This window comes from Lonchura striata, chromosome 3 (genome assembly GCF_046129695.1).
Source record: "Lonchura striata isolate bLonStr1 chromosome 3, bLonStr1.mat, whole genome shotgun sequence".
NCBI classification, from domain to species: Eukaryota; Metazoa; Chordata; class Aves; order Passeriformes; family Estrildidae; genus Lonchura; species Lonchura striata.
In genome coordinates this window covers 83,088,660-83,114,936 of record NC_134605.1, presented here as the reverse complement: position 1 = coordinate 83,114,936, position 26,277 = coordinate 83,088,660, and the positions used below count along the sequence as shown (strand labels likewise).

The window sequence follows — 26,277 nt, the reverse complement described above, 5'->3', positions numbered from 1 at the left end:
GACTTCAGCTTTCACTCCCCTCCCAGCAGAGCAGGACATGCATTTTTCTGTGCTGGTAAACCCAGGATGTGGGTTGCTGTTTGGGCTTCTACATTTCACACCTTTTGTCAAGGGAATGCTCACAATAAAGACCTGAGATCCCTTTCATGAAATCAAAGGAAAGGTCATTTATCACCACATTCTCTCCTCAATTTGAGAGGCTCACAACTAAACTGAGAAATTATTTCCAGACCTCCTGCTTTGATTTGGGCTAGTTTGGAGGCCATCTGTGCAGTTGTCACTGCTGTTCCACCATGGCAGGGCAGAGTGTGGCAGGCCCACGCTGCCCTCAGCCGTGTTCCATCAGCCATGGCCTCTTCTGAGTAGTGGCACATCCATAAGGGTGAGACTCTGCCCTGCTCCCAAACTCACTGTCCCTTCTGTCCACTGGCATTGCCAACCACATAGATTCAAAATCTCTAATAAAATCTTCTTTCAGGACATTTTAAAGCATCATGGCACCAGGTCATCAAGAGATCAGAGACTGCAACTTCCTTGAACACATCAGAATTGTATTTTCTTCTTTCTCTGGTTTTAATTAAAGCTGAGTAACATGTTATGGCAACTTAATTCCTTGGTTAAGTCCTTATCAAAAAATCCCCGTCGGCAAGAGTCACTTGAGCTGCCACCATTGCTTTAACAAAGCAGGCACAACTGGAGACGCTGGTTACCTGCTCAGCTTGCAAGAGACAGGCAGCACCACAGGACATTTGTATTTTCCAGGTGCTCCCTCTCCCTCCCTCGCCACAGCCCCATAGTGGCTCCAGAGCTTCCAAACACCAGCTAATTTGGGCAGTCACATTCGGCCCACCCCTTCCCTCAAAACTTCTTTCTCCTTCAGGATTATTTTTTTTCCCAGCAGTCTCTTCCTTGTACTAGAGAGCTTGTCCTGAGCACTCCCAAAATAACAACAAGCTCACAGTCTGACAGCACCCTCTTTACCCTGTGAATTACTTCTGGTACAACTGAACCTGACAGAATGGTTTTGGTTTTCGTGGACCATCTTAGTATTGACATTAGTTTGGTTTCTGTTCTGGTATAGTTTTGTTCTTGAAGCTTTCTGGTCTCATCCCTGGTTCTCCTTTTCTTTGCTGTGCTTTACCAGTACGGCTTATTTATTGTGACCTACAACTAAGGGCACAGCTAAGCTTCCCTCTGGGGAGCTCCTCTAAAAATACATATTCTTGTCATGCAGACTAATTCAACTTCTATTCCTACTTCTCCCTGCAGATTCTGGTTTCTTAGGAGGACTATTTAAGTCTTCTTATTCAAAGCTGTTGACATGATGTTCAATATTGCAACATCTCAGAGTGTCAAAGTCAGTACTCTGTTTATTCTTGTAACATTCCAGGTTGTTATTAAAAGTGGAAAAATAACTTGCTGAGAGTCATACAGGGAGTCACTGATGTGAAAGTCAGCAATTTAACCAGCGTTTCTCCTCCCTGGTATGACAACTATCACCTCACATTTTAAGGTAAAATTGTTTTAAGCAACAAAATTCAAACATAAAGTGATTTTGGGGAGGGAACCTGAATTTAGCAAAGTGTTTCTGGTGAATAAGGAATCTATGAGATGTGCTGCCACTCTTACAGCCTTGCAGTTCAATCACACTCTTGCAGTGTGAGTTAGGCTTTGTTTACACAGCTAGTGCTGGTGGCAAGTAAATTAACCCTCCTTGTGTGCAATTATGCTTGCCTTATTTCTAGACATCCACTGCTGTCCTGGAGGGATTTTTGGAGCTGATAAGAATTGTTGCCATTCTACCAATTCCTTAACAAACTGTTACAAAGTGTTGTGTTACAGTGAGCATATTCACTGAACACTTTGCTGATCATTCCCTTTATTTCTATTTATTTTCCTAGGCTTCTTTTTTGCTAAGAAAAGAAGAAACTCATTACCCTGTCTAGAGCTCTCACATATTTCTCTAGCACTCCATTAGTTCTTATGGACCCGGAGTGATAAAAGTTGTGTGACTGATAGTGATACAGAACAGGGGCTAGAAACCTGTATCACTGCAGGGAGTTTGTTTTTTTGGAATGAGGCAGCCGTGACACTGTCACAGAAAGGGCTCCAAACAGTTCCTCCTGGGCCCCCAAGGACCACAGCAGAACAGTCCTGTTCTGTAAGTTCTGTAAATTTTCATTTGCAAGTAGATGGAATTCTGTACCAAAGAAACTTATATTGAACCCCCTCTATGGTTCTAATAAAAAGCTGTTCCAAAATAATTTGATGTTGTATAACATGTTATCTGAAAGAAAAGGAAAATCACTTTCGGTATTTTTTTCTCCAACCTGCTAGCTACTTTTGAAACCTCTGCCCATATGGATACAAGGAAGGGTAGTTAAAGGTATTTACCAGGTAATTTATGGTTAAGAGATTTAGAGTTTAGCTTTAAAACACACAACTTCCTGGCCTCCTGCTAAAGCGCTTCCTGTCTGTCCTAGACTGTTCTAGTATCTTTCAAAGCATAAACTCTTCTTCCTAAATCTTACTACCTTTCTCATTAACTTAACCCCACCAAAGCTTATGGCAGCTTTTTTAATTAAAAGGCTGCAAGGGTGTATGACGAGTGTGTGTGTACCAGCTCCTCCTGTTCCTCTCTGTAGCCAATGCTGAGTTTGCTCCAGACAAGTACAATGGGATCCGTACACAGCTCTGTACATCACCAGCTTTGAGAATTCCCTCTTTTTTTCCCTTCATATGTACAGATGATGACAATATTCTGGTTAAAGTTCCAGTTTGAGGAACAATATTTATCTACAGAGAAGATTACATGTCTTCAGTGGCTATTCTTATTAGGCATAAAAAATCCTATATGGAAAACTAACTGCCACATCCCTTTGAGTGTCACAAGTCCTCTGCTTTGTCCTTGTTTCCTGCTACAATAGTCACTAACAGGTAAATTTAGATGCTTCCACAAGTTGGGCTATTTTAAACTAGCCTAAGCTAGTTTCAGGTTAACCAAGAACTCCATCTAGGAATCCTGTTTGCCATATGTGCATCATGCTCTGCTCCTGATTAGGATACAATTGGAAAGAAATGTTCAGTGAGAAAAAGAACTCAGTCATGGAAACAGTGTCCAAACTTCCCTTCTTCAAAAGCAGCATCTCTGTTATCCATCCCTATATATTTTCTTATTATTTACAGTCTTAATGCTAGCTTTGCAGCTTATGGGACTACCTGGACAGAATAGACTTATCATTTTTCAGAATTGTTTTTTTGCAGAAACATGGTACCTCAACAGTGACTCAGTCTAAATGTTTGCCTTTCAAACAGAATGTAGCAGGAAGAAGGAAGAGGGTATGCACTCTGAAAGCTGGAGTAAACTAAGAAAAAATATTACATACAAGATTTTTTTGTCATTATTGCTATTTTAGGACAGTAACACATCAAACACAAGAAAATCAAACAAAAACAAACAAACGAAAAACCACTACAGGTGGGTTTTTTGCAATTTTGAAAGTGCCAAAGACCTGTGATTTGTTACTATCAAGCTATCTTTTATTCAGTGTATTATGTATTTTGATATACACATTATCATTTCTTGCAAAATATTCCATAGCCAGCCATGTCCCAAACTTTCTGATCCAAAGATCACAAAGATGAGAGACCTTAGATTATTTATAAATTAAAAATACTCAAGACACATGAAAATAATCAAAGCCCTAAGCAACCTGATCCGAGTCTGGAGATAGTTCCACTTTGAGGGAGACTGGATGACTTCTGCCAGTTCCTCCCACCCGAATTATGGTTCTGTAAATAAGTGGCAGAGGATATGCTATTATGACCCTGCCTTTTACTATTTGCACTCTGATGCCTTTTGTACCTGGGATTCCAGCCTCTGTCTGGTGCCACTTGAAGCAGCAGTGGTTCCCACTGCAGCTGCCTCAGAGCACAAGGCTCCCCTGGCACTCAGGAGCCCCACTGCCCTTGTGTCCCTCTGTGTGTCCCTGTGTGCACAGGGACATCTTGTTCTGCCTGTGTTTGACGTGCTTGAGGACATCCAGCAGGGCATCATTCCCTTCCTGCCATCTCCTGCCCAGAGTCAACAACTGGAATGCATCGTTTTCTCTAAAGAATTTTATCAGACTGTGGAACCGAAATCCTTATCTAATGGAAAAAAATGCATGTTTCTTTTCATTACAGAAGCCCTTGTTGAAAAATAAAAGGAGAGATAACACACTATAGAAGAACTACTGTAGCCTTTTCCTTAGTAGCTAGGTCCAAGAAGCTTTGCAATTACAGAGGGTAAGACAAGTGAGATTTTTGAGATAAGTATGAATGACAGACACAGGAATAGAATAACTTCAGCATGAGAAATATATGTTTAATTAATTTTTAGCGAGCCCAACACTAAACTAGTCATCATTAACCACATGTTCTTTCCCACCCTTTTGCTTATGTCCTAGCTTATGGCTTTTAAAGGGTTAATTTTTGACCAATCTGGATTGTCTATTTTTAAAGTAACAATGTTCTTTGGGACACATAACTAGATAGTGTGAGATTTTTTGAATATCCTTTCTACTGTGTTCACCAATTTAAACTTGAGGATAAATTGTGTATGTTTTTTTTCAGTGTATATTTGTTGTCACAGTAACTGCAGTTTTCCCAATAAATGGAAATTGCATCGTTTCCTTAGCATTCAGGTTTTTGCACTGAAATAGCACCATGAACTCACCATTACTTCTCCCTTCCTGTTGTCAAGTTAGATCTCATTTAGTTGTAGGAGCAGGCACTAAAACAGGTTAGTTTAGATTTGTGTGCATTAGAAAGCTGAAGCAAGTCTGCTTAGCTGCATTACATCCTATGACTCATGCCTGTGTGGGAAAGACCTTATTTTCACAGAGATCTCTTAGATAAACAAGGCAAGTTGGCAGCAATTCGATTACACTGATGCAAGCAGTCTCTGCTTTCTGTTGCATTCATTTGCTTTGTATTTTCTGAAAAACACAAGCAGGCTGATAAACTCTAGTGAGAATTCTTCTACCAAGGACACATGAGCTTTCATTTTCAATTACTTTTTTTTATAACAGGAACAGCCTTAAACCCAGTTTCTAAAAAAAAACTCTATTCTGTTACTGCAATAAAATCCATTTTTTATCAGTTGGGTTTTTAAAAGTTTGTTAGTGAAGCTGTAGCTCTTGCTGTTGACAACCATAACACACTAGTCAGATACCTCCCTTCCACAAACATACAAGCCCCTAAATACTGTGGATTTCAGATAGAAAATGGATTTAGATTCCAAAATATCACTTTTACATATGCGCTGGAACAGATTTTTGAACAGCATAAATCACAAAACATTACACTCTGTCACCATTTCCCCAAAAAGGAAAAGTGAAAAAAGTAACCATTACTGTAGTACAGAGCATCAAAAGTGTGTAAATCAAACTGGACAAGTTTAGTGCAAATTCATCGAGGTTTCTGCTTGTTTTGAGAGCCCACCAGTTTACATCTGAATGACTTCGGCCGCATCTTAGATAATTAAGATTTTCATTGTCATTTTATCAGCTTTGAAATGAAACTCACTCGGACAAAGCGCAGCAATCTTTTGGATTCACACCCCCCTTTGCCTCTGTCAGCACACAGCAACCAGACGGGTTGTCCATTTAAGGGAAAAAGTCCAAGCTCCAGCCTATTTCCCTGTGCTTTGGATGTGTTTGTCCCACTCCTTCAGCAAAGCATTCTGTTGTGCCAAAAAGTGTTTCCTTCCTTGCAAAAGTCATGCGCACATGCACACATTACTCCTATTTCTGATGAAGGTTACATTAAGCTTTTAACTGTATTTTCTCTGTATTTCTGAGTGTGTAAAACATTGTGAAGCATGCCACAATCGACGTAATCTTGCAGATCACCTTTACAGCCACAATTTGCATGCTTTATTTGTGGAAAAGGTTTAGAGACATAGTCCAGACAAAGCAGATTGAGAATCACAGGGCCAAGCCAAATTGAATTAAAAAAGGCAGCACATCTGTCCCAACATAGGATGACTTTCTATTTGCACTTATATTACTGCTTATTTTACTATGATGCTGAGAAAAAAAGATAATATAGAGAATACAGATTATCTGCAGAAACAAGAGGAGTAGGTGCAAAGACCCAAAATAAAAGGGAAAATCTAATCAAGTGTCTTGAAATGCAGGATTTTCATAAATACATGAGGCATCATACATTTTCAACATGATCAGAGACTTTCCCTCTCTCTCCTGAACAGGACACAGCACAATTGTTTCTGCCCTTCACCTCACAGCATAACTGCAGGACCATGTTACAAGTTCTAGTGTCACTAGCTTGATACAAAAACTGGCTACTAAGTAGAAAAAGAGAGATTAAAAAAAAATCTTAATATTTTATGAATTTATTGTTTTCTAAGTTATCCAATATGTTCCAAAATGAAGAAAAGCCTGTTGTCCCCAAATAATTACCAATATTCTGTATGAAATTAGGAAACAACTTTCAGTAGAAAACAATAAGAAAAAGGAAAACAGAACACAAGCTGAAAAGTTTAGACATTTGAGCTTCTTGTAAAGAAGTATTTAAACATTTCTATGCAATAGAATATCCTTATTTTATCTTTCTAGCTTTCAGCTCTTATCCTAGGTTTTATATGCTAAACATTTTTGGTGAAATAGGAAGTATGAATAGATGGAGTTCCTTCTCATTTGTAATGTTATTTCATCTGGCTTCTTCACAAATATTCACTTTTTTCTCCAATCGTCATTTTAGATCTATAGAAGGACAAAACCACTGCCCAAAATTCAATCAATACATTAAAATAACAGGGAAATCAGCAACAACAGACCTTGAAAAAGGAAGGGAAGAAACAAGAAATTGGAAGAAAAATAAAATGTCTCCTAGAAAAAAAAAAAAATTTGGAGAGGAATAGAGATAATCCATTCTCTTAAATTTTCTTGAGGGTACTGGAAATGTATCAGCTAATTTCTGAATATTAAAACCTAATATTATTAAATTCAATGGAAATATCACTCTGAATCAGTGGCATAAACCTGACCTTTGACTGGCACAGCTCTGAGGCACATTCTTAATTTCTGCCTGGGGATACCTGAACTGAGTTAGATAAGATTACCAAAAGCCTTAAATTAAGCATGTGTGGAAAGTCTGCAGCAGAAAAATCCTGTATCAGGAGGAATTTCACTGATAGATCTCTATCAGCAAGAAGCTTTTATTATGGATATGGCTATAGTGGTGAAATTGTACCCCAGAGGAGCAAAACAGGGCATACCAGCAAAACAGAGATGTCCTAATATTCTAATGCTTCCAGTCCACAGGCTGCTTCCAGGAAGCACATCCGTTTTTGCAGGAATCCTACTTTGGCTGACAGAGTTCTATTAATATGAATGTTTAGTCTTTCCATTTGTGTCAGGTGTGACAGTGAGTGGCACTATCTGACACCTCAGATGTCATGAGGTGTCATCAAGCTCACTAAAATCAGTAGCATAAGGGATGTACCACTACACACCAGAGCCAAAGGTCAATCATCTACCGCAGATGAGCAGGAGGAGCTCAGAAAAATCAAGGCATATGTAAGCAGGGACAGAACAGTGCTGAGCTTTAAAAATGTATTTCAAGTCTTGGAATTTGGTGGTAAAAACAATCATATCCTCTATAGAGAGACTGAAACAGAGGTGATGAAAAGCCAGTTAAGATGGTGACTTTAGCTAGGGCTAGATCAGCTAAAATGATAACAAAATTAATATAACAATGAAAAATTAATTATACATAATAACCATAACTATGAAAATATTATAATTAAATTTAAAAACCCACCAACATCGTCTGGAAGTGGATTCAGATAGGAAGGAGTCTTTAGGACCATGAAAGGCACCATCCATTCCAGTTATGTAAATAGAAACAAAATCAAAATTGTGCATGAGGGAGAAAATAAATGGGTATGCTATGTCTACTTATTTTCCACAAAAATCACTATGTGTATCACCAAAACATAAATTATTATTTTATTTTATATAAAACTGACCTTGGTTTCACTGTAGTCATTAGATTTCCTATCTTTCAAATATGAAACCATCTGTTGAATAGCCACATTATATAAACCACAGATTTGATTGGAAAATCCCAGAGCCTCTTTGTGGACACCTGTTGAAAAGAGTAATTTTAGCCTTCTCCTCCATTTTGAAGTGGAAAGGAAGACAGATGTATGTAAAACCACAACTCCATGTGTTAGTTTGAAGTTGCTATTAGACTGTTCAAATGTCACTTCATTTGACAGTTTGTAGGCTAATAATTTGCTTTTTGATTTTAAAAACTTGGCTAAAAGTAAATTATGCAAAAAAAGGGAAGTTGTATAACCACACATTACACTGAGCAACAACTAAACCAAAAAAGGAGCCAATATTACCATAGCATTTTCCCAGATTTTGCCATCCCTACATTTTCAGAAGGTCAAAATTGTCATTTCTCCACAGTTTAATTTGCCAGTTTAATTTTATTTCATGGAAGAGAAGCAGTAATTTTCACTCTAATGTCAAGATGACAAAGACTGTACAAATCATATTGTCTCAGATTTATTTCTCACTGTGTAGCCTTCTTATGAAAAAATAACTTTCTTAGGATATGTCCTTATTAAAAAGTAATTCTGAAGTTTCCTTTTGAGAATTAGACTTGGGATACCATAGTGCTTTAGTAATTCCACAATAATGATTATCACATTAAATGATAGTTGCCAAAATTTGTTTCTGTTTAGTGCTTTAGTGTGCCCCTTACGATGAAATAAAATGTACATTGCGTAACTTTTTACGTTTAAGAATTTTTTCCATCCTAATACTTAAATTATTTTATCATTTCACAAACAGTTACATTCTCAGTCACCAAGTACAAGTTGCTTCAGAGTATTTTAATTCCATCCAATCCATCCACAGCTAAGATGTGGTATTGATGTCATTTATGTAGTATGCAGGGATGCAACTAGAATTATTTGCTAAAGCAAGACATTCTCATCTCCCTGAGGCAGTCCCAGAGTCCACAGACTAAGTGTCAAACACCACAGACAGTCAGCACAGACTCACTTAGTTCATTCCTTCTTTAGGACAAATATTTTTCATCTGAGACAATTCTACATAAATCTGTGAGCAGGGTTTTAGCACAGGGTAAGTGCATTCTTTAAATCTCTGCCTTCATAACTAAATTAATATTGCATATGAACTCACAATCAGTATGTATCTTAAAAATTCTTGCGTACTAGATTTTTTGTTTGCAGAAAACAGCTTTAAAAGAGGTGGCAGGGAGGAGTGGAATTCATTCTCTAATTGACCAAACAGCTTTTGTCAGTTAAAACAAAGTAAATCACTCTAAGCAATTCCTTCCCCTAAATTACATGACCACTATGGGGCCACGGGATATGCATTTCCAACACCACACAGGGTTCCATCCTGCTGCCAGGAGAAAACATCTGAGAACTGGCTTCTCATTTATTTTGCTGATAGAAAAACATGCTTTAACAACAATGACCCAGCTCGAGCACACTTCGGTACCATGAACATAAGGTCAGTCCTTGGGTTGGTCGTATTATGCTGCTAATCAAAGCAGCAGAGATTAATATTCATTCTATGTAAATAAGCACAAGAGAAAGAACCAAGAGTGGTTGTCCCAGAGATAGTATAAAAGGTAGTATAAAAGAACCAGGTGTGTCCTAAAAGTTAGCAAGGAAACAAAAAGTATGAATGCGCTGGGCCACAAACTGTTTGGTTAATTCTGTTACTGAATGGCTATTTCCTTTTATTTATCACACAGGTTGTCACTGGTTTTAATAGCTGCTAGACTATCACCGGTTAGAGATGATATATATTCTATTATTAAATGTTGATTTGTCTTCTGTCTGCATGTAAGCAGATATAAACAAGATACACATCAACATTTCTGCACATTTTTTCATATTACTACTAGATAGTTCATTATGCTTATTCTCAGAACTGCAAAAATAATTTAAGCAATGCTTTTCTATCACGAAAACATAAAAAAATCTCTAAAACTTTTATCCCAGCTTTCATCTAGTGACATTTCCAAATCATTCAGAAGACTGTTCAAAGAGGGAAAGAGACAATAGACATTAGAAAGGAAAATTTTTGTAAAAAAAAAAAAAAAAAAGACACTAGAAAATAAAGGTTCTTGTTAAAAAAAAAAAAAACCGACGGAATGGTTAATTCAGTCTTACCTGTCAGCAACACAGACCTAGGAATGTATCCTTTAGATCACAGAAAGATCACAGTAGCCTGTCCCACAGCACTACCACAGGAGTAGAATGATCCAGCTCAGGAGAGCACAAAGATAGAAACTTTTCCCACTTTTCTAGGTCTACCAGCAGTTGAAGTAATGAAGGAAACAAGGTAGAGAACAGAACACCGGAGCTGCTTCTCGCAGAAATCCCAGGCAGGAGAAGTAGGAGGTATACTCTGTCTGTGTCTCACCCAGACTTTTGTTTAAAAGTTTTTTCAACTGTTGCTAGGTGGTGTTAGGCTTTGGCAGTTTAGTTCTCAGATTGTATTTCCCCTCTTCTGGTCTCTTCACACAGTGTTACAGCAATGACTTTGTTGAGCTCAGCTCGCTTGTGCTATATTTAACCAGTGTTCTCAGCAAGTCAAGCCTGTCAACAGCTGAGAAGTTTGGAGCAGGCTTTGCTGAGTTCCTCAGCTGCTGAATTATCAGTGGATGTTGCACTGCACAGCACAGCTACTACATTCACTGAAAGATTGTGGGGAAACTGTCAAATCCTTTTAAGGGCTTCCAGTGACTTCACAGGAGTAATTACTATTTAAAGCACTAAGTACAAGATGTGTATTTAGGCATATATTTTAGACTGCTAGAGAAAGAATACTTGTGTTCACTGCAGATGAGTTCAATTATTTATACAGCGAGAATTTTCCTAGGACAAGTAGGAAGTTTATAATTTGAAAGGTATGCACTTCACTTGAGGAAAAATTACACGTGGGAAGAACTTTTTGCAGCATAATTTCTTACAGAGTTTAAATATACTAAGATGACATGGAAAAATTAATGAAGGCTAAGGGTGGAAAGTTTTCACTGTTTATTCCAAAGACAACCTTTTTCTCCCAGACCAAGAGCTTCCTGCAGTTATTCCTACACTGTCTCTCACTGAAGAAAAGGAAAGCCACACAAATCATGATTGGTTTGACAGGAATATTCAGAACACATTACTCCAGGGCTGTATGCATTCTGATGTATCCACACTTGCTTCTGGATCTAATTACTATTCCAAATTCTAAGCCATAAGTCTCTTAGTCAACAGACTAGCAGTAACACTGGACAGATTTCAGCCCACAAACTGTCATGATATCAAAGATGTTGCAGATCTCAGACTCTAGAACAAGGTTCTACCATCTCATGGCAGAACAGCCTCTGTAAATATCTCTGCCAAGCACTTCAGGTTAAATGCAGAAAGAGCCTCCTTTGGAAAGCTTTTCTCTAGTGATGATTTGTGGTATTGATCTAGGGCTAGATGAAGAGGCAGGGAAGAAAGAAGACAGAAAAGAAAAAAAGTAAAATTATGCAAAAAAATTTGTTTGTTGATTTTTATAAATGAGGACACACCAACCTTGCAGAGCAAAAAAATATTTGAGCCGGTCATACCAGTACCCTACAGTGATGCTGGGTCTCTGTGCAAGGAGTAGGATGGGGAGGGAAAAGGTATCACACTGTGGCAATTTCAACATGCAGGAATATAATTGGCCACAAGGATGTAAGATATCAGAGGGTGAGTTCAAGCCCTTATGGGAAGCAGCTGTGGGATTAGCTGTAACCCTGTCTCTGCAATGACTTTTGCTTGATCTGTGTCATTATCTAAGCAATCAAGTAACAATGAAAAAATACTTTCATTCCCAAGTTGCTCATAAAGAGAAAGTTAAGTAAATATTAGGTATTGTGTCAAGTAACTGATATTTAGACATTGATGACACATTTATGAAAGCCCCAAACACTTCCATCATGTCAAATATATTTTGTTTTGGGCACCAAGTAATAATCATTAATTTCCATTTGCATTTCAATATTTGACTTGGACAGAAGAGTAAGAATGTATAGAAAATAGGAAAACTTCTGTTTTTCAAAAACAGTTATTTGGAAGATTATTTTAGAGATACAATATATTGGCATAAAGTTTGCTGGTATATGCTTCCACTTTGAACTGAAGTGAGATACAGATATCCACATTCTAAAATGAATCTCTAACTTAGTTTCCTCATAATACTGAGGTGCTCCAACCAGATTAATAACTTTCTGACTATTCTGGCTTTAACTTCTTGCTCAAAGTGCAATATTAACAGAACTTTATTCATTCAAGTATAATAAATCAGGCAAACAAAACAATTAACTTGGCTTATAGATCTCAGAAAACCAAGTGATTCTCAGCATTTCTCTGCCATTAGTTACTGGCACATTCACTGAGTGGAAAACAATACAACTTCTTAGGAGGCTTTCTCTGCTGCCAGCCCTGGTGGGTGAGTTTCAATAGTAACCTGCTGGTGCAAGTCTGCTTATTCCTGTACACTTGCAAACTCACTCCCCAGCTGTGCACCACAGATATAATCCTCTAACACCAGGGGAATTTCAGAAAAAAAATGTAGACAAAACAGGATAGATTAGGTTTTGCAAGTGGGTCAGAGAAAATATAAAGACCGTATGGGAAAGGGTGTAATTAATCAGAAATACTGAAAGTGTACATTTTTTAACTTTGTGCAGGATGAAAATGGTTCTCATCTAAGTTTTTCCCCTACTGAATGATAGAAAAAAAAAGATTATAAATAGACAGATTGTGTAGGGTGGGAAATAAAAGGAAAAACAAAACCATAAAAGAGACTTTTTAGTTTGGCGTCCTTTGTTAGGTCCTAATGTCAATAAAGAGTACCATCCAAAGTGTTAGTGACATCCTCCAAGTCTAAAAAGCAACTTTCTTATAATTTCTGAAAATTATGTTATCTCTTAGTCAAGAAACCAAGATAATGGAGTCCAAAGTAAATAATTCTAAGAAAATTTGTATTGGAAGACAAATATCTCAGTATTATTTCAATCAAACCACCAAAGGCCAGAGCAATGCAAAAAAAAGGGAACAAAATGTGGCACTAGAGAGAAAAGAAGAACAGCAGCAGGACTTGTTGCCATTTTCAAAGATAACGCTAATCACAAATACAGATGAGAGCCTGTCACTGTTCACACAATCATATTTCTTTGTACTTACATTGCTAGAAAATGAAAGAAAAATTTTTATTATATGAGCTGTTCTAGAGAAATTCCAGGCTTGAGGCAGAAATTACTGGCAGAAAATCTATGGTTTTTATAGAGAAGATCAAAACAGATGTCTTCTTCTGACCTTACTGGTTTCTCTTGACCTTAAAATGTATGCCTGTAAATAAGATTTTTCTGGAACACATACAATAGTATTACTATGTAATTTTTATCTCGGTCATCCATCACTTTGATGTACAAATATATCTCATTCTCTCAGTCATAGAGGCATTCAGAGATACAGCCTACTACCTTTGTCCTTTTGAAATATTTTACATCAGCCTTTAGGAAACAAATCTATGTGAATAGACTTAGAGTATCTTAAATATATGCCCTGAAGAGCTCTAATATGTGTATAATTTTCTGTGGGCAACCACTATGAGTTCTTCATTAAGCTGCTCTTTAAAATGCATTGAAGTATGTAATCAATATTTTAGTTTCTAACAAATTATTTTTTCATTTGCTTGAAAGGTAGTGTTTTGTGATTACCTGCTTTCATACTTATTGCCCACTTCCATAAATCTCTATTATTTTAGACTATGCTACTGCTTTTAGCTTTGTTTTGGCTTTACAGTATAACTTGTGCTTCCTTACAGTTTTTTGGAAGGAAGGATGTTGAATCATGCTTTGATTAATAAGATCTTGGCTATGCCCCCTCAAATATATATTTTGGGATGGATAGGTATTGATTTTTTTAGTTTTCCAGATATTATTGTCACCTTATAAAATCCAACACCATCTTTTAGATGTTAGGTCTGCTATATTTTCATCTCAGCACCTGGTTTTTTATAACCAAAGAAAGAAACATATTTCTGCATTTAGTTCATAGATTCAGTTTAGCTGTCTATTTTATAATCCTGCCAAAAAGATCCCCACCACAGTCACAAACCTCCAGGAACACTGGAATGTTATAGTATTTTCTGTAATAGTTTTGCATGCTTTATCAGTAAAATGAAACCAGTGTATCCTTCATTTCAATTCTTCATATGCTATCTTGATCTACATATTGTCTTCAAAAAACATTTTTTTATTTTTTTAAAGTTGCAATTTTAATGAAAGAAACATATTAAAAGGCCTGCCCATTGAAGTTATTTTATATTTATTTTCCATTGTCAAAAAAAAAAAAAAAAATATACTGACGTCCCATAGGATGTCTTCAAATGAAGTGTAGATCAAATATGGGGCAGATGGCCCATTGGACTTAGGCACAATCCTGCCTACAAAAAGGACAGAAAAAATGGTGATAACTTTATAATCACATTTGAACACTTCTGAATCTAAAGCCCCAGAACCTGGCTCTCACTACAGCTGGGTCAAATGGAGACAGTAGGAAGCACCAGTCTGTAGGAACATGTCAAATCAGACCTCTGGAAATTGAGTAAAAGCATCTTATTAGCTTCACTGCCACACCCCAGGAGTGGTGTGCAACTTGCCCAAAAACTAAGATAAAAATGAGCTGAAAATGGACTATTTGCTTTTAAGGCCAGAATAAACTATTTTTGTAAGCTAATAGAGCCTCCTACACAGGAAAGATTGTGGAATTTTCTTCATACAAAACAGCAAGTTGCAGTGAATTAAAGCACATCTTTGAGAAAACATGGATAATTGGCAATGTATAATGCAGTTCAAGAGTAAATTACGCTTCTTGTTTCAAGCAATCTTTGCAGGTTGGATGGATCTATGGGGCACATCTATGTGGCAGGGATGGATCTATGGGGTGGATCTATGGGGCAGGGTGGATTGATGGGACAGGGATGAACCTATTTCCAGTTTGATGTTGGCTGACTTGAGCTCCTAGACCGTGATGGTTAGTCAGTGGCCTTCAACCTCTCTAAATTTGTTTAATTCTAAATAAATTCCTGTGGTTATTAACAACACTGAAGAGGAAGTCTCTTTACAAGCCCCCACCCCATACAAATTAATAATTTTCAAGTGAAATGAAGCACTCTGAGGTGTGTGTAAACTAACAACGTTATACAGTAAACACGTAAACCAGAAGCAAAGGGTATTTTCTCCTAACAGACGCTCTGAATTTATTATTAAGGCCGTGACACGGAAGGGTCACCCTCCCCAAGAAGGGCAGCTCTGTCCTTGACAGCAGTGCCAAGCACTGCTGATGTGCCGCTCTGCTCTGCCATCCCCGCAAGCACAGTGCCACCTGCCAGCCTCAGGGGACACCCAGCGCAGGCGCCACGGGAGTTCTGCTCTGTCACCCAATTCTGTACCGCCCCTTCCTTCCTTGCTTGGTCTTCTGTGGGTTTGGGGAAGGATTCTTCCACTGCACATCCCTGGATTGCAGCTGTATTCCCTGGAAGACGCTGGCTTCTGTCGTCCACTCAGTGCCATGTACGTGGCTCACTACAAGTGGTTACATCCTACTGCAATTAAGACATTGTAAGCCAACACTCATTTCATTAGTGCTCCTCCAGATTTTACTGACAAGAGCCTAAACTCGTTATTACCTTATCTGTGGATCTGTAGGACTTGAACTGCTGTGGAGAAAGAAAGGGCTAAAACATATATAAGCATCCCAGTAGTTTAAAAATAGGTACCTGCCTTAGTCCTCTATCTAGGAACAACTAGGCTAGGAAGAAGTGGTCTTTCCCAGTTTTGTTTTCCTGGAAGCCTCAGGACAAGATGCTCCAAAAATAAACCATAGATGTATTCCAGATGTAAATAACAGTCCAACTAACTTTTTCCTGAGGATCTGTTTCCAGTCCCATGACCAAACTGTACACAAACACCTCTCAGAGGCAGTCACAGCATTGATAAAAATAATTCGTGTACAACTGAGTAGGAGAACAAGAGGAAAGGGATAAGGTGTTTAGAATCAGGCACAAATCTGCACTTGAGGAATATTTCCACAAGGGGTCAGAAGTAAAGTTTTGAAAGGCAAGATTTTAATCTCAATGAAGTATCAAACACATGCCATTGTTAATGTAAAGAAAAAGAAAATATATGCAAAACAGCTTATTGGACATAATTTACATTTTCTGGTTTTACTTTCACAGGTGTGGGGAAAAGGAATCTGCTTTCTACTTTCCTTTATTTAAAAGTGTGGTGAACACTAATGAGGAGGTCTCAGTTACATTGGTGTTCTAGTAACTTGCTTGTGAAAAAACATTGCTTGCCAGTGATAGACAAAAGTACTTAAAAATAACTTGTTTTTATGCAGTGCTGTTTAGAACAGTTCCCAAAGCACAGCATTTACTGGGGAGTGTTAGGAGAGATCAATTTTGCTTTTTTATTGACTGTTGAAAGGGCAGGATAATATAGATAACAAAATATTAATAGTAACAAGTGCAGATGGAAATAGGAAATCTGGGGGGAAAGAAGGTTCTATTGCTTTAGAGTCAGTTTTGCCCATAATGGCATACAAACTTTCTGTATATTTTGGCATGAAAACTATAAAAATACTTTTGTTTTGGTTTGATTTTGGAAAGAGCAGAAAGATTTCTATTTTTAAATGATATCTGTTGGAAAACATCCTCTGTGAAAAAAAATCCCCAAATGCTCCACATTTCATCATGCCAAAGAGAAAACTAACAAATCTAAAGTTCTTTTGTTTGTAGAGCAACTGCTTAGGAAATCTATCTGAACCAAAACCTGCAACGAATGTCTGATAATCTCAGTACAGACTGATGTCCAGTACCTTTCTCCTAACACAAATTACTTAGATGAAAACCCCTCTAAGTTAGAAGAAACTGCCTGAGACTCCTTAGTCCTCGTAATTAGAATTCAATTTTTTAGAGAAACAGTGATAGGAGATGAGATGGGGAATCCACAGGCAACAGGGGAATGTTTTAGTGTACAATGCAGAAATCAAGAAAAGGGATACAAGAGAGGAAACTGAACCTACAATAGCAACTACACTGCAGAAGCCTTCCTCATAAGACATCTCTTCCTAAAAAAGGAAAGGGAAACAAACCAAGTACCTTAAACACTCCTCATCCTCTAAACTACTGCCTTTCAGGGTATGAGAAACCTCAACAGAACAAGGTACTTACTGAGCCAAAGGTAAGCATCAAACACCACTGACAACCATGTAAGTTTCCTTCTTTTTCATTACCTGACTAATTTAAGCAGACCTATATTCAATCCGTTCCTGAGGATCCCCACTTGTAGAAATCAAAAACATAACAGCACAAAGATTGCTTAGCAGAGAAGCCATAGACAGCACTGCCCAAAGAAATTTGTAAAAAACCAGTATCATACTATTCATTCTATCAGGTCACCTTTCTCTTTACAAATTAACATATTACTACGTTCTTCTTGCAATGTCTTTTTTTGATTGCGTTTTGTTTTGTGGGTTTTTGGAGTTTTTTTGTTTGGTTGTTGTTGTTGTTTTGGGGATTTTTTTAACAGATGTTGCAGAATCAGACAACAGTTGGGATTCAAAAGAATCTCTGGAGGTCATCTCATCCAATACTTCTGCTCAAACAAGGTGACCTAGAGCAGGCTGCCTAGCACCATGTCCAGACATCTTCTGAGTATCTCCAGGGATGGAGTCAGCACAGCAAAGGAGCAGTGCCTCAGAGCAGATCTGTCTCCCCTAAATCAGCCATGAATTAGGTACCCAGTCTGAGCTGCTTCGTTTTGCTTCCTTCCTCTGTAGTAAATCAACATCAGCCGTTGAGAGGAGATGACTGACCACTCATTTTAGAACAATAAAAGTAATCTGATAAGAACCTAGTCTGCCGTACAATTCCACATCTTATATTTTTCCCAGAGTAATGATTTGGGTTTTTTCATTAATGTGTTTAGTAGTATTTCTCATGTGTTATTTTTCGCAATGCATTATTAAGAAGTAAATAAAGTTTAGGCTTCACAAGAAAATGAAATAACCAGATAATTCTTTAGAATTTCAGAAATTTCAGAAGTTTAACTTCAGAAGGCAGAGTTTAACTACCTAAGAAAAGTCCAAAGATTATCTTGAACTAGGTATTTCAGTGATACTGAGAAAATTTACAATTCAATTAATATTCAGAGCTGATGCACTTTATGCTACTTCTGTTGTATTATCCCTAGAATCCACATTAAGCCTAAGATCTCTTTAACCAAAACCAGATCTCTTTTTGGCAAATATTACCCCCACATTCCTCCTTTATAGAATGTGGGAGGCCAAGATTTTTGAGTATTTTGTGCTTCCCTCCCACATATATAACTCTACAAATTGAGGCTTGCTTTATTTTGTCATGTTTTCCCCCACAACTCTTTCATATTAAGCAGATTTTCTTTCTCCCTAAGGTCTAAGTAAATCCTTCCAGAAACTCAAGAATACACTCAGGCATCTCAAACTATTCTTCTGTATATCTGTCAGAAGGATGGCCTCCAGATCATCCACCGAGTGCTTCTGCATTTCTTGTGTTTTATTAGTGCTGCATCTATGATAGGTTGGGGTATAAAAAATTTGCAGCAAATAACAAATCTCCAAGGCATCATAACTAAGACCCTTTTAGGGACAATTTACCCTTCAGAAAACAAAAAGTTAGTCTCCAGACCATAGTGACATTGTTGGGAATTAAATAAAATAGAATAAAATGACCATTTTAAGATAAAACCAAGACAAATCAGTAAAATATTGCAAAACAAATAAAATAAATCATTCTCAACAGAGAGTAACAAAGTACTGAAGCAAAACCTGAGCATCTGGAGAAAATATTAATTCTGCTGTAGCTGAAAGATATGGCTGGTTTGTCACATATTGTAAATAATCTAACCAGAAGAGGGAAAAAAACAGAAAAATGTCCTGATGTAAACAAGAAAAGAAAGCAATGAAAATGTGGGAAGGGCAGTTTAGTGCACCCAATATATTTTAGCAGGAGTGCAGAAGCTTCAGTGGTGAGGGCAGTCTAAGAGCCTAACTAGACAGAAACAACTGTTTTGTGCAATCAGTTTGGCTTACACTCTCAGCTGTCACACACTGTGAAACCCAAGTCTTTTCAAATCCAAGTTTAACAAATAGATTATATAGGAGTGTGAGTTTCAAACCTTTACCTGCATTGAGGTTTACTTCTACTATTCATAACAAAAATAGGAAGTGTCACATAGAGCAAGGGGTGGCAACCAAGAGAGAATCTGAGCTGCAAACAAGGGGATTTAATTTTTTTTGTACATATATATAAAGATACACAACAAAGCAATTTGTTTTCAATCATTTAAATAAACTTCAGCAAAGTATGGATTATTGTCATGTCAGAGGAGAAGTATGATGAGAAATAATGAAGTAAATTAGTGAGGGGTTTTAACAAGCTTCCTGTTCTGATAATAGAAGCCAGTTAACCATTACATTTTAGGAATCAGCTGCCTGTGAACACTGACTAATATAAAGATCTTAGGTTTCCCTGGGCCTGAGGGAAAGATTTTAGCTCAAGAAGCTGAAACACATCTGAAGGCACCTTTCATCTCTAACAGGCTAAAATATTGTACAAATATTTTCTTTTTAGAAGCATGCAACAGAAAGGAATGGGCAGCCTGTCTCCATGTACAATAAAGGTGAAGGGCAATCAGAGTGCTGGCTTTCCATCTGATTCTACACTTATAACCACTGTATATCCTGCCACTCACAGGATCAGCCTAATCACTGTGCTCAAACCACAAAGGAAATATTCTCTACAATCCTTCAGGAAGTGCATAAAAATAGAGGAAAAAATGCAGAAAATAACCATTTTGCATTTGCTCATCAGCATTTTTAGGGGTAGGTCTTAGGGATAATGGAGTGCACCAGGCAGCAGCAGAGTCAAAGTAATGGTAAGTGGGTACAGCAGCACATCACAGGTCTTTCACACCCTGGGAAGACCTAACACTGATGGGACAAAGCAAACCTGGACAAACACTGCATTGAATGTAGTTGGCAATCTATGCAGCACTCCTGGGCAATCAGATTACTTATTTCAAATCATTAGGATGCCACAGGTAGGACTGAGATAGATGTAGAATGAGATTTATATATGAGAAGTTTTGTTAGGATGGTGGGAAAGGATGCAGCTCCTCACTACACATTTTTCCTCCTTAATATAAGGGAGTTACCAGTAGATGATTTTAGTAAACTAGAAAGGCAAGTCAAAGGATGGCCAGAGTTTGAAGTTATGCAGAGGCAGCCTCCACTGTGCTGCCAAGGACATTGGCAAGACTAGCCACCCCTAGGAAAGCACTGCATCCTAAAGAAAAAGGGATTCACTTCCCAGTACTGAGCAGTATCCCCTTACTTTGAGGTCTTTCTCCATCAAAACATTTATTTACAAAGGCACTGTGGGAAGAAGTTTTTCAACCACTGTCTTCAGGTCATGGACAGAAACTAGAGGGACTTTAGAGAATACTATCTGACTGTTTAGTCACTCTTATTTTTGTTATCACTGATTACCTGTGCTTTTTTATTTAATCCTAGCTAGTGCATGTCCTTTTATTTTATCTTGGATTTTTTTCCTGGATACATGACAGGAATGTATGGAAAAATAGGTTACTCCACAAATACTATGACCTGTACTTTTGAAAAGTTCCACAAATTATAAAATCTAGTAAAAAAATATGTGGTTCATAGAAACTACAAACCTGTTTATAGAACTGAATATCAATATCTCTCTATTCTTTTATGTAAATTTTCTGAGGTCCCAGATCTCACCTCAGGTTTATTTAATGAACAAATAAGTTCAAGAGAAGGCAGCAGAATAAGTTTGACATATTTTTAATAATTCTTCAACATCTTTGTCTTCACAAATTAGAATTTTATAAATATTATGAAATTTCCTTGTAACAACAACATAAGCACAAGTATAGCAAACTATATTTATGAAGAACGACTTCAGAAACAAATAAATTTTTGTCTTCTCTACTGTTTGAATAAAATAAAAATAGATGAGATGAAGCATATTGAAGGAAAAGAAGGAGCACTGAAATGTTGCCCAGAAAGTTCACTAATGAACAAACCCTCGCAAATGCTTCTTCTTTGACTTCACCACAATCATGACATTAATTCCTGTGGAACGTAAACAGGTTTTTTGTCTTCTGTTACCAGCTACCAACAAAATGAGGTCAGTCTTTGCCTGACATTTGCAAAAAATGGAATCACAGAGAAACACATTCCCCTCGACTGCCCACAGCTTCTAAAGCTTCTGAGTCTTTCTGTGGTATGCCCCATATTAAAGCAGCAATCTGCTATTTGTTAAAAAACCAGCATGACACTTCCTTGATTAACTTGTGTTACCTGCGTAGTTCCATCAATTTAAAAAACTTCATATTGCAACTTTTCAGTGTATTGTAATGTGAAAATGTTTCTTAAACTTTACCCCACAGCTCTGAGACTACTTCATGAGGCTCGTAGTGGTTACACAGAAATACGTAATTTTAATACTGTTCAGAAAAAGAAACCCCACAATTACCCTTCATACAAGGAGTGCATCTGTGAGAAGTCTGATTAGATACTCTCAAAATGAAAGAAAAGGAAAGAAAGGAAGAAAGAAAAGGAAAGACAGAGTACTTCAGTACTTCAGACAGACCTAAGTTGGTAGCAGACAGACTTATCTATGAAGGCTAAATGAAATACACTTGTATATTTTATATATATGTCCCAGTTCATTATATAATATATTAAGCTTATTCTATTATAATATTCAGTGTAGAGGGAGTGAGTGTAACTGGTGAAATAACAACTACATTTATTATACCTTAACTTGAACAAAAATCTGTTACATTAGTCCTGAAAAGAATTACATATATTTTTATATTGTCTGCTCACATGTTCTAGTGACAAATATTAAAAGCCTACAAGATAGAAATTTTTTTCCTGTAGTGATCTACTTACAGGATTGGCTACTTAGGCATTCACCAAAAAAGCTGCCTGCAAACTTTGACAGCCTCCTGGATCTGGAAGAGACCGGTGCCACAAATTGAGGTTTTCCACCATGACCAGATCTGAAGACCATCCACTCCCTGCTAGCACCATTAGCAACAGTAAATTTAATAAAAGTAAGAAATAAGAATTTTTTTTATTAACTATGACTAAAAACATGTCTAAACAAGACTCACAGATAAGGGAAATTTGAATTTTCATCAAAACTCATGAGAGAAATTCAAAACCTAAATTTGCATTAATTTACAAAGGTGAAGCAGGAAAGGCTCTATGCCTGTAGAGAAGTGGTCAGAACTGGGGCCATTACTAACAAGATGAGCCTTTGGGCTACAGGCATTGTCTGCAGAACTAAAGCACTGGAAAAGTAGCTTCTCATGGATATTTTCTCTCATTACAAAGCCATCAAAGCAAAGTGCAAACTGAATTGGATTTGTCAAAAAAAGTCCAGCAGACCACAGTACTCTTGGTGGAGATACACTGAAGCAGCATATTTGTATCTGAGACTAGATTTCAAGCACAGTAAATGTTTTGAATAATTGGTCCCAGGAGTTAGTCTCATTCTAAACATGAGGAACATTTGCAAAATTTCTAACTGGAAATGAGTGTTGAACATCATCAGACTTTGGAGTTATTCATCTCCAGGGTTTTAAGTGAAACCCATCTGTAGAAATAAATCAAGATTGAATACAAATGGTGGCACTGCAGAAGAAACCTTAGACTGTATGACTGCATTGCACTCACAATGCCTTTATCATCTGTCCCCATTTTTAATATTATTAAATACCCCAGAGATCATTTAAAGTGTGTATGAACTCCTAGTCTGAGTTAATAAACTAGCAATTACTGGTATGCTGTTACAAAAACAATATGCAAATATATCTTAGTTCCTGGACTCACAGTGATACCTTTTAAAGTTGCATGAGATGTTTTTATTACTATTTGTAACAAAAAATATTTGTTGTGGTACACCCATTTTCAATTTTCTACCGATTTTCAGGTAACCTGTATGGGTTATTAGTCGTATGCTCCTTTTTATACATCCTCAGTGACCACAGGATGACATCTAGTGGTACTAGAGGGCTTCTGTCTTTGTTTAAACTGTTAAATTTGAATTAAACACACATTACAGTTTCCAGGTTGGGACCTTCCTTCACATATAGGAACCATAATTCAAAATATGAAAATAATTCTTGAGAAAGAGGGAAAAACCCCAAAAACCAGAACTAAATCAAATCAATTCAAATCCCATTCAGTTGTATGCTCTCTTCCTTCCTGTAGAAATGTATAATCTTCTGCCACAAAATCTGTGAAACAGTGATAAAAATACATTCCTAAAACTCAGAAGTTAAATTATTTATAACTATAATAAATATACTAAATATCTTACTATCATGCACCTTACATATATGCATATGTATATATAAGCATATATTTAAAAAAAAAAACAAGTCAAAAAAACATAGCCTTTAACAACATCATAAGTTACATCAGGTCTTCTTTCATACTGTGTTTGATATGAGATCAATATTTGAAAAGGTATTAATAAGTAGATTATATTTTTTCTACTAAATTAAAATTCAAAATTAACTTTTCAACATTTTAATTCCATATATACTATAATATAAAACTGAATTAAAAAAAAAACCAACAAACATTTCCTTACCATCACCTTTGCCACTGTATTCCAAAAGTTTCTGGTCATTCTACTTTGTTACTAAAAGCAAAATCAAAGAGAAAAGATCAGACACACGTCCTAAATGATGTTTTAAAGTGCATAAGAAGTAAAAATTCCATTTATATCCAGAAAGATTTTAAAGGGTACACTGAAATTTGCAAACAAAGCGTGCTGAATGTTTGCCATCTGTATCTCTGGTTAGATTCTAGAAAATGCCTTAAAGAGGACTTTGATTCTGTTTAAGTGTGGGATGTACTGTCCACAACAACATTATGCATATTTTCCCCTTACATAATGTCCTGGACACAATGAATAAGTTCAGTACACATCAGATATACAAGTGGGAGTAATGGTAGCATGGAATAAATATTTGGCATAATAAATACACTTCTGTTTCTCTCATTAACTATTACCATAGGGCTCTTAAAAATACAAGAAATATACATAACAGTTACAGAAATGTAAATAGGGCGGTTCTTAAGAAGAAAAAGTCAAAGGCAAGTTGACATCTCACTTTTTAAAAATAAAACATAAATTTCAACAACAAGGCTTTGTAATGCCTTTCACCTGATCTTCGAACAATCACCACTCTGTAGTTCATCCCATGTACATATGACCTGCAGACTGAGAAAAGAGACTGATGGCATTCATTCATTTGTACCAAATCCACACATTTGAGGATGTGTATTTATACATATGAAGATATATAATCCCATATAAGTAATTTGTGTTTGAATTTGTCATCAGAATTTAATGTCACATATTTTAATCAAATGCCATTTCCTTTGACAGTTTTTATCACTACATTTATATCTTTTACATACACACACACACACACACATATATAAATAATGTGAAATTACCAGCTAGGTTCTAGTTCCTATTCTTTCTCATATCTTAAACATCTGAGCTTAAACGTATTTTCTACTTGTGATCTCAGGTTTTTTTGTTTGTTTGTTTGTTTGAGATGTTTTATTTCAGAAAAAAAATCTTGCCATCCTCTTGTAAAGATTAATTTTCACTCAGCTAGAAATAAGATTTTTTTCTTTAATCTTGTCTTACATAGAAGACCCGATACTTCTGAAGATAGGTTGCTTTTACAGGGTAAAGCCACTATTTGTTATCATACTATAATCTTCTGAATGATCTCTTTTTGCACATGCTTAAGAGGCAAGTGCTTAAAATCATACCTGCTTGTTAAGAGTTTTGCAGATAGAAGATTCTGTCTGTATAGACCAATCCCCATACTGAAGGAAGACAGAATATTTTGGTGAAATTCATCTCTGAAGTGCATTTAGACGTACTTTGATTCATCATCTCATGTCTATTTTCAGTAGGTGTCACTGGTAGCAGTTCTGTTACATGTGGTTAGAAGCAGAATTCTATGGAATTATTACTGGTTTTCTCTGTACAGAAAACAAATTTTTGTTGTTTATTTCCTAGGTAAAAATTCAGGAGATTCTTTAACATCTCCTTTGACTTAGACACTAGCATGTATTAAGTGTAAACACTTGTGTAAACAGGTGTTGAGCACAGACTTATCTTGACAAAGCTGGAGCACTATTCCTTTATCAGTAATATGTAACATAGTGAAGCCTAATTGTAACATAAATAATTTTGGATGCTGTTACTTTGAATTTGGTAGCGAGGTTAAAAGAGACAATAAATATATGGTTTTTTTAAGAAGGAGGTTTATTTATGGAACTACATTTCTACTGGTTTAATTTATCTTCATAAATAAATTCTATTTTTAAAGGGTACATAGTGTTAACACATGATTACCAGAAACTGTGAATTTGAAGTTTTGAAAACAGGCTTTAATTAATCAAATATTTCTCACTTGCCTTTTTAAGTTATAAAAGTTATGAAAGTTATATTAGCTAACAGCAGTGGTCAACTGAACACTGTGTGAGTAGCGAGTAGAACGGAAAATCCATGACAATATATTGTTTAATTTCATTTCTTGCATTAAAAAGTTACAAATACAATCCCCCAGAACGAGCATTCATTTTGTGACTGAAATAGTTAACTAAACCCCTTACCAGCCAATATTGACGAGGAAACCAAACTGTAGACAGCAATGTATTTTAAGAATTCCCTAGGGATGAGTCTGCTGGTCCTGCTGACGGCTGGGGGAAGTCAGAGAGCTCAACAGCACTGATTTGCCCCCTTGTGGCAGACTAACAGAAATTCCTAGTTTAATAAAATCTGGAGTCCTGCTAAAAAGAATTAATTAGGCGTTCAGTGGGTGAAACTCGAATCAAAGTTATCTGGCTAGCTCAAAGTTCTCCATGCTATTGTTGAAATACAGCATGACTAAATACAGACTGCTAAAAGTCACCAGAGCTATACCTCGTGATGCTTTATACCAATTTTCTAGTTTTATCCTAATACTGTGGTCCCTTGTGTCACAGAGTTTACTGATATGAGAGGGTATTTTACA

The 26,277-nt window shown here is 36.7% G+C and overlaps 1 protein-coding gene across 5 annotated transcripts in view; it reads right to left on the bottom strand.

The window, feature by feature from the left end:
- FILIP1 (filamin A interacting protein 1) overlaps positions 1-10,597 on the bottom strand; it is a 101,688-nt gene extending 91,091 nt beyond the window's left edge. For 2 of the 5 annotated variants that reach the window (XM_077782328.1, XM_021553667.2), the window contains exon 1: positions 10,229-10,597. The gene's annotated coding sequence lies outside the window, so the exon portion shown is untranslated. The remainder of the gene's footprint in view (positions 1-10,228) is intronic. The other 3 variants (XM_021553694.3, XM_077782330.1, XM_077782329.1) reach the window with 2 other exon arrangements.
- Positions 10,598-26,277: the final 15,680 nt, after the last annotated feature.